Here is a 10,162-nt window from a genome sequence, read left to right as displayed (position 1 = left end):
CAAGAACATGAAATTGCAAAGTGAGTCGGTCCCTAGGGGGTGGATCCTGGTCAGCCTTTGAAAATTGGACTTTTTGTTTGTTCTGAAACATGGAGGGAATATGAATTTAAGTGTTTAAATGCAACAATATCAGTTGTTCTTCTGTTTTTAAAGAGTATCATGCTCTCCTGCTCAAGACACTTTTGTCTGTAATTTAAATAAACTCAGTTGACTCTCCGTAAGGCATTTACCCTCAGCTGCATGCTTCATGCACATGCAACATAAAATCCAATTCTTATTTGCACAAAGATGATCACTTTCCTTTGAGCTGGAAAGAACTCTGTGTTCTGAATTTCTTGTAATCTCATAGGATAAGCTTAGATAAGCTTTTACTTCCTCCTGGTATAGTTCATCAGGAACTCCCTATGGCCCCATCAGATGGTCCCATAAACAGACTTCTAAGCTTATCATCTACCAAGAGGCTCAGCAAGAATTTCCCCCAAAGTCATGATACCATTCTAAGGGGAGAAAAACATTGTAATCAAACAAAAAGTAAACTTGCAACAGTTAATTTAAATATATATATATACACACACACACATGTATGTGAGGTATGTATGAAGGGGTGAAACCGGTCTTTCATTTCTTTCTCATCTCTGCCTGAGAGAGGGTTATATATATATATATACCTTTGTATTTCATGCATTAGGTTTGAAGCATAATAGCCTCTTGCTTAGTTCTCATAGTCATAAATACCATTGGTCATCTCTCTCCGGTCAACATGCATCCTTCTATCGCTTCTATGTATCTTAGTAAAGGTGCAGAGTTGCCCAACCCATGCTCACCACCACCCTTGACCTTCAGGAAATGGTGGTGGGCATTTCCTGTGAGGTTTTCAGGGAAAAAAAGTATTGGAAGCCAAATTTAGGGAAGTATGTCAATTCCCTGTACGAGAGAAAATCTGCTTCTGCATAGTCCCCCCCCCCCACCCCGCCCAAATGTGAAGAGCGCAGTAGAAGCTGATTTTTTTTTTTTTAGAGAGTCAGAGAGCGGGATAGACAGGGACAGACAGACAGGAACAGAGAGATGAGAAGCATCAATCATTAGTTTTTCATTGTGCATTGCAACACCTTAGTTGTTCATTGATTGCTTTCTCATGTGTGCCTTGACTGCGGGCCTTCAGCAGACCGAGTAACCCCTTGCTCGAGCCAGCGACCTTAGGCTCAAGCTGGTGAGCTTTTTTTGCTCACACTAGATGAGCCCTCGCTCAAGCTGGCGACCTCGGGGTCTCGAACCTGGGTCCTCTGCATCCCAGTCCGACACTCTATCCACTGCGCCACCACCCGGTTAGGAAGCAGATTTTTTTTTAGAGACTTTAAATCATGCCTATTCTCAGTAAACAAAAGGGGACACTGAGAAATGGCGGGTTCTCCAAGGCCCCCAGAAACTTCTCCGTTTCCCTGGCAGTTAATGCACCTAAACTTGTCCATTGTGCTTTAGAATCTCTCATATAATTGTTTCCAAAATTGGATTCTTGATTTTTGGATTTGTAAGACATAGTTTCTTGGGTAAATATAGTCCCTTTGGTGATAACCTATGAAGAGTTTTCTACTCCTTTTTTTTTTTCTGTTTATTGACAAGTGAAATGTTCACAATCAGTAATCTAGAATTTGTGCCAATGCAGATTTTTCAATAATAAAGATCCTGAGAAAAAAAGATGTTGTTTTATACTTCACTCCAGTGTTTAGCCATTAGTGACCACTGACAGATACTGACAGCTGAGCATTCACTATGAACACAGTGAGTTCATATTGTGATAGACGACAATCTCTTTAGGAATGTTAAAAGCCTGTTATTAGCTTTCCATTCTTAAACCACATGTATCCTTTTTGTTATCAAGTCATAAATGTCTCTCTCTGCCAGTATATGTCTATGGCTATCTCTTTCCTCAAATTCCTTATTAAAGATGTGCACTTAATATTTTCTCTGTCATGCAGTTATATAGAAGCAGCTGCTCATTGTGAAGAAACTGTCTTTCTCCATCACAGTAACAGTCTTTTCCAGGGTTTTTCTTTCATCAAATATTATTAAAAGCAAGAGTTAAAGAGTTGCAATGATATACTATGTATTTTATGTCAGTTAAAAGAAAGGCAATGGGAAAGAGAAAGACAAAGAGAGAAGATTAGCTCATCATTTTATGTACAATTCTATGTTTGAAGTTACTTGTCTTGCAAATCTAAATTTTCATTTTTCTTAGCCTGGGATTTCTCTGGAAACAGAGCCCTCATCCACACACAGAAGGCAGGCCTTTTTACAGGTAGCTGTTGGACGACACAATGTCAAGACCCTGCCAACAACCACACAATAACATTAGTGTTCAAATATAGTATCATCATATATGTCAAACGCTGCTTAAGCGTATGCCTTTGTAACAGTATCTTATTCTTTCAAAATCTCTGCAGACTCTGATGAATTCCTAGTTCTCAGAACTCCTTAACATGACAATAGTCTAATCAACCCTTTCTAGTACAGGCTACTGAATTGAACCTAAAAATAAACGTTCTGAGATTAATGTATACTTTTATGCCTGTCTGTTGTTCTTTGGTCAATAATATTTTTAAATATACAAAATTTTGTTAATTATTTGAGATATAAGTGGAGAAGAAAATGACTAGTTTGACTTTGTGGCAAAGGTGAAGAGGTGAATGAGAAAAGATGTTTGACTACATGATACGTCACCGGCGTCTCTACGTCAATTCAGAGTTCAGCTAGAAAGGTGAATTGTTGTGGTCCTGCATCAAAGATCCCAGTTTATTTCCTGGCATGTATATGCGTAGTGTGCTTATCCCTAATCTCATGTTGTTGATTCCCAAAATATACTCTACAAAATTTACATGTTCACAATATGCTTCTGCATATATTGTGAGAGAAAAAACACCGTTTTCCTTAGATTTGCAAAAGGAGCTCATAAAATGTGAACTCGAGCAAATGACATCATTCCTTTCTTTCCTCCTCCTCCTCCTCCTCCTTCTTCTTCTTCTTTTTTTACTTCCCACTGTTTATCCATGGTGAGGTTACCAATCGTACCTGCTTGGGGTTATTTTGAAGAAAAATGTATTAAAGTAGACAAAGCTGTTAGAACCATGGCTGGCAAGTAGAAAGTATTATGTAGATGCTAGCTCTCGTTATTTTAACAAACTTTTATTTTAATCTAGTATACTCTTCAAAGAACTCCAAGTATATAGATCTTTTTATATCATCCCCAATCTCTTCTACTACTAATAGAAAGGGAAGTTTCAGCCATCACTTTCAAGAATTTGGCGGATACAACAAGTAACCAGAACCAAAATTATAACAGATCTGTTTAGGAGCCTAAGGGACAATTATTGAAATTAGACAAGTTTTGGCCATACACCTTCGCCTATCAATCTGTGATTTGAATTTTTAATTTTTTTCAAATAGCCATGTGGCCTAAACTAGTAATTTACACAGTGTTTCTGATAAGTGCCATGAATATAACCTGAAACAAGCCCTTCATGGTTTTACTGAGGGAGTTTTACTCTTCAATTCCTATCAGCATTAGTTTCCTATGGCCGCTATAACAAATTATATATATAAACCTTGTGGCAAACAACAGCACAAAATTTTGATTTTAAAGTTCTGTACATCAGAAGCCCAACAGGTGGCGTCAGTGAGCTAAAGTTAAGGTGTTAGACTCCACTCCCCTGAGGGTTCTAGGAGAGACTCTAGTTCCTGGCTTGCCCACCTTCTAGTGACCACCCCATCTCCTGTCTCATGGCCCCTTCTCTCCATCTTCCAAGCCAGCAACTTGACACCTCTCTGACCATTCTTCTTTTTCTTTAAAAGAGAAACTTTTTATTGAATTGATTGGGGTGACATTGGTTAATAAAATTATACAGGTTTCAGATGCACAATTCTGTAGTACATCTGTGTACTGTGTACTGTGTGCTCCCCACCCCGAGTCAAGTCTCCTGCCATCACCATTTATCCCCCTCTATCCGTTTATTCTTCTCTTATAGCATCTCCTTCTGAGCACAGACTTTAAAGAGTGGTGATCAGACCATCCAACACCATCTCCTCCTCTCAAGGTCCACAGTCCTAATGACATTTATAAAGTTCCTTTGTCCATGTGAGATAGTCTGTTCCGGAGACTAGAGTGCAGCCATCTTTGGAAAGGGTCAGTATTCTGACGCTCCCCCCCGGGATTTCCGGTCAAGTCTAAACATGACTGGAAGGGATGGTTGTTCTGAATTCAGGAGGCTGGGAGAGTACTGACTGCTGTCACCAGTATGGAGAGCACTTTCACCAAATCTGCTTACATGCCTCACAGAGACGTCAACTGAGCCAGGGCAAGGGCTGCTTTCTGTCCAAGACTCCCCTTCATCCTCGCTGCAGAAAAGTTATCTTCTGTTGTTGATGTGTTTCATGCCTCACATTCAAGAAGGGCATTGGGCAATGAGGCTCTGTCATGCTTGCCATGGGAGGGTCATCCTTTGCCATTGGCCGACTGCTTAATGGTGAGCTTGCAATTGTATATCACCTCACCTAGCTGATGTTATTAGCCCACTGGTCAGTTGTCCTAATGCGATGAATCATGAGGTGGGCATAGGGATGGGACAGGGGAGCCAGGTTACTATTCCCAGAGGACTAATTAGAGTCAGGTGAGAACCAGAGAAAGCAGCTCAGGGGACTTCGGTCAGAACCCACGTGAAAAGCTCTAATTAACAGGAGTGATGGGCTTTGCTTTAAGACCCCTGGAGAATACATGATGCTCAATTTTAATTTTCCTGACCTAATCGCCAGATAATGCCAAATCTCAATGTATTATTTTTTTAAAGGGAAGGTAGATCAGTACCCCGTGTGTGTGTATATGTGTGTGTGTGTGTGTGTGTGTGTGTGTGTGTGGTGCATTAACAGTAAGACAATGTAAAAACGAAAAACCTTAAAAAGATAATACTAAGCAGAGCCAGAGGTCAGTGACAAGATGGTAGTCCTATTCCAGAAACGGATTTCCTCGGAATAGATAACATCCAGGGAGCCTAAGAAACTGTTCGAGCCTGGGGATTTTTGAGGATGGAGCTAACGGAGATCTAGTTTGCCTGCACTAACATCTGTGAATCTCAATGCACGGCCCAATTCAGGAATAATTTAGCTGAGGTGCCATCCAAAAACACACACACTTTAAATTTATCACTTCAGCAAAGTTATTGTTCCTTCAAAAAAAGGTATACAAGGTATTTTAGCTGCAGGGTGCATAACCAGAGAAACTGTTTCCTGCGGCGAATCTCTGCCTCTCGACTAAATTAACTGCACTGGAGCCGACCACGTTCCCGTATGACATTTCGCTTTTCTAATCTGTTTAATGCCATGGTTTGCACATGATGTATTCTGATGTGCTTTTCTGTTTCAGATACTAAAAAGCACATTAGAAGGGCAGTGGGGATTCTTTGACAGACAATATAACTTGTTGCAAATTGCATTTTCAGAAAAATTATACCGAAAAGATCCAATCTTATATGATTTTTTTCTCCCCTCCAAATTGCGTTTACCTCCGACACGTCTTCTTGTCTGTGGTGCCTGAGCGTCTTTGCTTGGAGATCCCCCTGGCCCGGCCCCCTCTCCTCTGTGCCCTGTGGCAAATGGATGCAAATCTATTTTTAAGGTAGAAATCTACAGCGCCCGGAGATGCAGTCAACACTTATGCTGAGACAGCACGGACGCCGTGGGAGAACACCTGTCCGCGTTTCTGACTCCGGTCTAGATTTCCACTCTGCAGTCTCTTTCCTTTTCTGGTAAAAGCAGACTCTGTCCATTACCTGTCCACACTCAGCCTGTGCTTATAAAATGTCAAGCTAGTGATAACGCAGTGTGTGCACTCTTCCATATTTCCAACATGCTTATTTATGAATGAAAATCAAACCTCCCAGAAAAGCTTCATCATCCAAGTTGTATGTCCCAACATGTGATCGCTTGTGCTCTTTGCATATACATGTTGTTGGTCAAATAAGTTTGTAAATATGATATGTTTGCTTGCTTATAGTTTGCATTGGGTGTGGGGAACGGGCTGTAGGCAGGCAGGGTGGTTATAGCCTGAGGCTTAGTTTTAAGACCAAGCTTTTCCCCACACCCTTGACTGTTGCATGATGTGGGGTGGTGCACTCTCACGAGGAATCCCATTATGCCTCAGATTAGTGACTTTGTATCAGAGACTTCCTTGTTTGTATTTTTCTGAAGTTGGAAACAGGGAGGCAGTCAGACAGACTCCCGCATGCGCCCAACCGGGATCCACCCAGCAGGCCCACCAGGGGGCGATGCTCTGCCCATCTGGGGCGTCGCTCTGCCGCAATCAGAGCCATTCTAGCGCCTGAGGCAGAGGCCACAGAGCCATCCTCAGCGCCCAGGCAAACTTTGTTCCAATGGAGCCTTGGCTGCGGGAGGGGAAGAGAGAGACAGAGAGGAAGGAGAGGGGGAGGGGTGGATAAGCAGATGGGCGCTTCTCCTGTGTGCCCTGGCCGGGAATCAAACCCGGGACTCCTGCATACCAGGCCGAAGCTCTACCACTGAACTAACCGGCCAGGGCTGAGACTTCCTTGTTTGTATATTGGATTAAAGGTTTTGATTTCTACACTATAAAGTGAGGCAGACCGGGAGCTTGCTCTCTCGGTTCCTGAGATTAACAATAGAGGAGAGAGCAGAGAAAGGCCACATGGAGGAGAGGAGAAGCAGCCAAGATGGTGGAGTGCTGAGGGAGAAGCCAGTTTGTGCAGAGAGAAGGAGATGGGGAACAGAGGTGAATAAGGCTGGTGAGGTATAAAACTTTGATTCTAGGAAACTCGAATAAGTCAGTAGCTTTGTGAGCACTCAATGAGTGGGTTTTGAAATCCAGTGTGTGTTTTTACTTGCCCGCCAGGTGAAAGCTAGGATTAAAGATGATGGCCTACCAGTTCTTGACTCCATTGTTTCATTACCTTCTGTCCGAATCTAATGCGAACCTGCATGGGCCAAGCCGCTGTGATGGTGGCCGTGCCTACTGGCTTTTCACATGCTTTACATTTTATAATATATGTGTACACACACACACACACACACACACACACACACAGAAATTAAAGTACTTATGCTTGCTTTTGTCTAAAGGTTCTTTCCTTTCCTGGAACTCTTATCAGATTGAGTCTGATATTTGAAGAGAGACAGCAGTTTTAAGATTTTAATTGTATCTATTTCCCTTTTAATTTCCAGGAATTTTTCTTTCATTCTTTACTTTTAGGTATTTCTTTTAAAACTTTTACCCCCATTATCGGTCCCATTTATTTCTCCTACTTCTAGGAGAGAAGGGTAATGTTTGGCTATCACCTTCAATAATCTAGAAGATACACAAATATAGTAAATAATACACATTAAAGACCCGTGTAAGTGGCTATGGGACGAAACATTCAAGGGAATTCAAGGACATTAGCTCCTGTGGGTTTGGTTTTCTGTTTGTTTTTTATTTGTAGCAGTACCTTGAATAGTTAGGAGTCTTTCTGGGCTTTTTTTTTTTTTTAATCCAAGCCCTGCTTTCGGCTGGAATGATGTCACTGACTTCGGTTCTTCCCATTGGCAGGTGTGGCATAGTCTTAGAGTAAGTTCACACCCGTGCCCAGAACCCAGACTCTTGTCTGTAGCTTTGTAAAACAAGGTGAGTTCATTTCTTAAAACAAGATGAGTTCATTTCTTTAAAATGATGAATGAAATAGGTCACTGCAAATGGCCATGCCTGATGACTTTGGTTACTTCTGCCCTATCAGATGCAGAGGGCGTGGGGGGTGTGGAAGAGACAAAGAGATTAGGTCCACCAGCAACTGCTTTGAAGATGAAGAGAAATCAGGGTCTCCTCCCAACTTCTGCTGGTGCTTCAAAGGTTTTTATTCATGTCTGTAAATTGGAGAATGCACATTTAAAAAAAAAAATAAATGATAGCACATAAATGAAATAGCAAAATTAACCAAGATCAACAGAAACTTTGAAAAAATTAAATGGCATAAAAGAAACCCAATAACAGAGCAGTCCTCACAATCTAGTCCAGGAGTGCCCAAACTTTTTACACAGGGGGCCAGTTCACTGTCCCTCAGACCGTTGGAGGGCCAGACTATAAAAAAAAACTATGAACAAATCCCTATCACACTGCACATATCTTATTTTAAATAAAAAAAAAAATGGGAACAAATACAATATTTAAAATAAAGAACAAGTAAATTTAAATCAACAAACTGAGCAGTATTTCAATGGGAACTATGCTCCTCTCACTGACCACCAATGAAAGAGGTGCCCCTTCCGGAAGTGCGGTGGGGCCGGATAAATGGCCTCAGGGGGCCATATGCAGCCCGCGGGCCGTAGTTTGGGGACCCCTGATCTAGTCCTTAAGAATTCATGATCCTTCCTTAGAAAGTCTTAATTATTCTGCAGTGTACATCTGTGAAAATATTGGGGAGAGCGTTTTATCTTGAGAAAGATTTTCTCTGTGATCAAACTCTAGTCCGGCTCCTCTGAGCTCCTCCTGCCCGTCTGTGCCTGTCTCTGCATTTTCCGGTTTTAGCACAAATGCTGCTACGTTGGTTTAGTCAGAATCCCCCATCTTTAGTAGCTTCTCACTTTCCATATCTGACCGTATTCTTTGTCCTCCACTGTCCCCCAGGTGACGTCTGATTACCCCGGCTGACCGTCAGCAAGAGTTCTCTTAGGTCTGTTTAGCCAGAACCCCCCCTTTGGCTCTGATAGTTTCTCTGAGGCATTTTCTATCTGCTGACCCCTACTCTTGCTTCTTCTTCTTTTTTTTTTTTTTTGTATTTTTCTGAAGCTGGAAATGGGGAGAGACAGTCAGACTCCCGCATGCGCTCGACCGGGATCCACCCGGCACGCCCACCAGGGGTGACGCTCTGCCCACCAGGGGGCGATGCTCTGCCCCTCCGGGGCGTCGCTCTGCCGCGACCAGAGCCACTCTAGCGCCTGGGGCAGAGGCCAAGGAGCCATCCCCAGCGCCCAGGCCATCTTTGCTCCAATGGAGCCTTGACTGCGGGAGGGGAAGAGAGAGACAGAGAGGAAGGAGAGGGGGAGGGGTGGAGAAGCAAATGGGTGCTTCTCTTATGTGCCCTGGCCGGGAATCGAACCCGGGTCCCCTGCACGACAGGCCGACACTCTACCGCTGAGCCAACCGGCCAGGGCCCCTACTCTTGCTTCCTGGCTATATATCCTCCCTTGCTCAAGCTGTAGTCAGAGTTGAGCCCAGTCTCTCTCCTTCAGTGCCAGACCCCTTGGCCGTGGTCCCTATCACAACCTACTAGGGTGGACCCCTTGAATATGGTCTTCCTTACGGTCTTCAACAAGTATGATGAATCATGTTTTCTTCACTGGTCTGTAGATGCCAACCACCTTGACCATGCTAGTCATAGCCCCTGGGGAAAGAGGGTAGACATGCCACACTCAGGGAGACAATGCTGATTTTTAAATGATTCCCAGGTTTTCAGAATTAAGTTTCTTTCCAAGAGATTGGACTGATTTGGAAGTCAGCTAAATAAACAAAAATAATAATTACAAACTAATACTGAGATTAAAAGGATATGTCAGTAAATAGAGATAGCACAAACTTTTTTTTTATTTTTTTTTATTTTTTTTATTTTTCCGAAGTTAGAATCAGGAAGGCAGTCAGACAGACTTCCGCATGCACCTGACTGGGATCCACCCAGGATGCCCACCAGGGGGCGATGCTCTGCCCATCTGGGCCGTTGTTCTGCTGCAACTGGAGCCATTGTAGCACTTGAGGTGGAGGCCATGGAGCCATCCTCAGGGCGCAGGCCAACTTTGCTACAAGGGAGCCTTGGCTGCGGGAAGGGAAGAGAGAAATAGAGAGAAAGGAAAGGGAGAAGGATGGTTTCTTCTGTATACTCTGGCTGAGAATCGAACCCGGGACTTCCACACACTGGGCTGACACTCTACCACTGAGCCAACCTGCCAGGGCCAAGATAACACAAACTTCTTATGGAACTGGGGAATAATCTCATCTGTGCATAGTTCTTGAATAAAAATGATTGCCATGAATATCAATTTATCCAGTTTCTTTCAGGGAAGAAACGCTAGAATCACGTTTGGGGGTTCCATGATATCAGAAGTGACATCTGTTTGCTCA

General features: G+C 43.0%; 1 non-coding gene across 1 annotated transcript; it reads right to left on the bottom strand.

The window, feature by feature from the left end:
* Window positions 1-9,125: 9,125 nt before the first annotated feature.
* Window positions 9,126-9,201, bottom strand: TRNAD-GUC (transfer RNA aspartic acid (anticodon GUC)). The gene has a single exon. It is a non-coding gene; the product is annotated as a tRNA-Asp (tRNA).
* Window positions 9,202-10,162: the final 961 nt, after the last annotated feature.

Source organism: Saccopteryx leptura, chromosome 9 (assembly GCF_036850995.1).
Source record: "Saccopteryx leptura isolate mSacLep1 chromosome 9, mSacLep1_pri_phased_curated, whole genome shotgun sequence".
NCBI classification, from domain to species: Eukaryota; Metazoa; Chordata; class Mammalia; order Chiroptera; family Emballonuridae; genus Saccopteryx; species Saccopteryx leptura.
The sequence above is the reverse complement of the archived record's forward strand: the minus strand, read 5'-3'. Positions and strand labels throughout refer to the sequence as shown.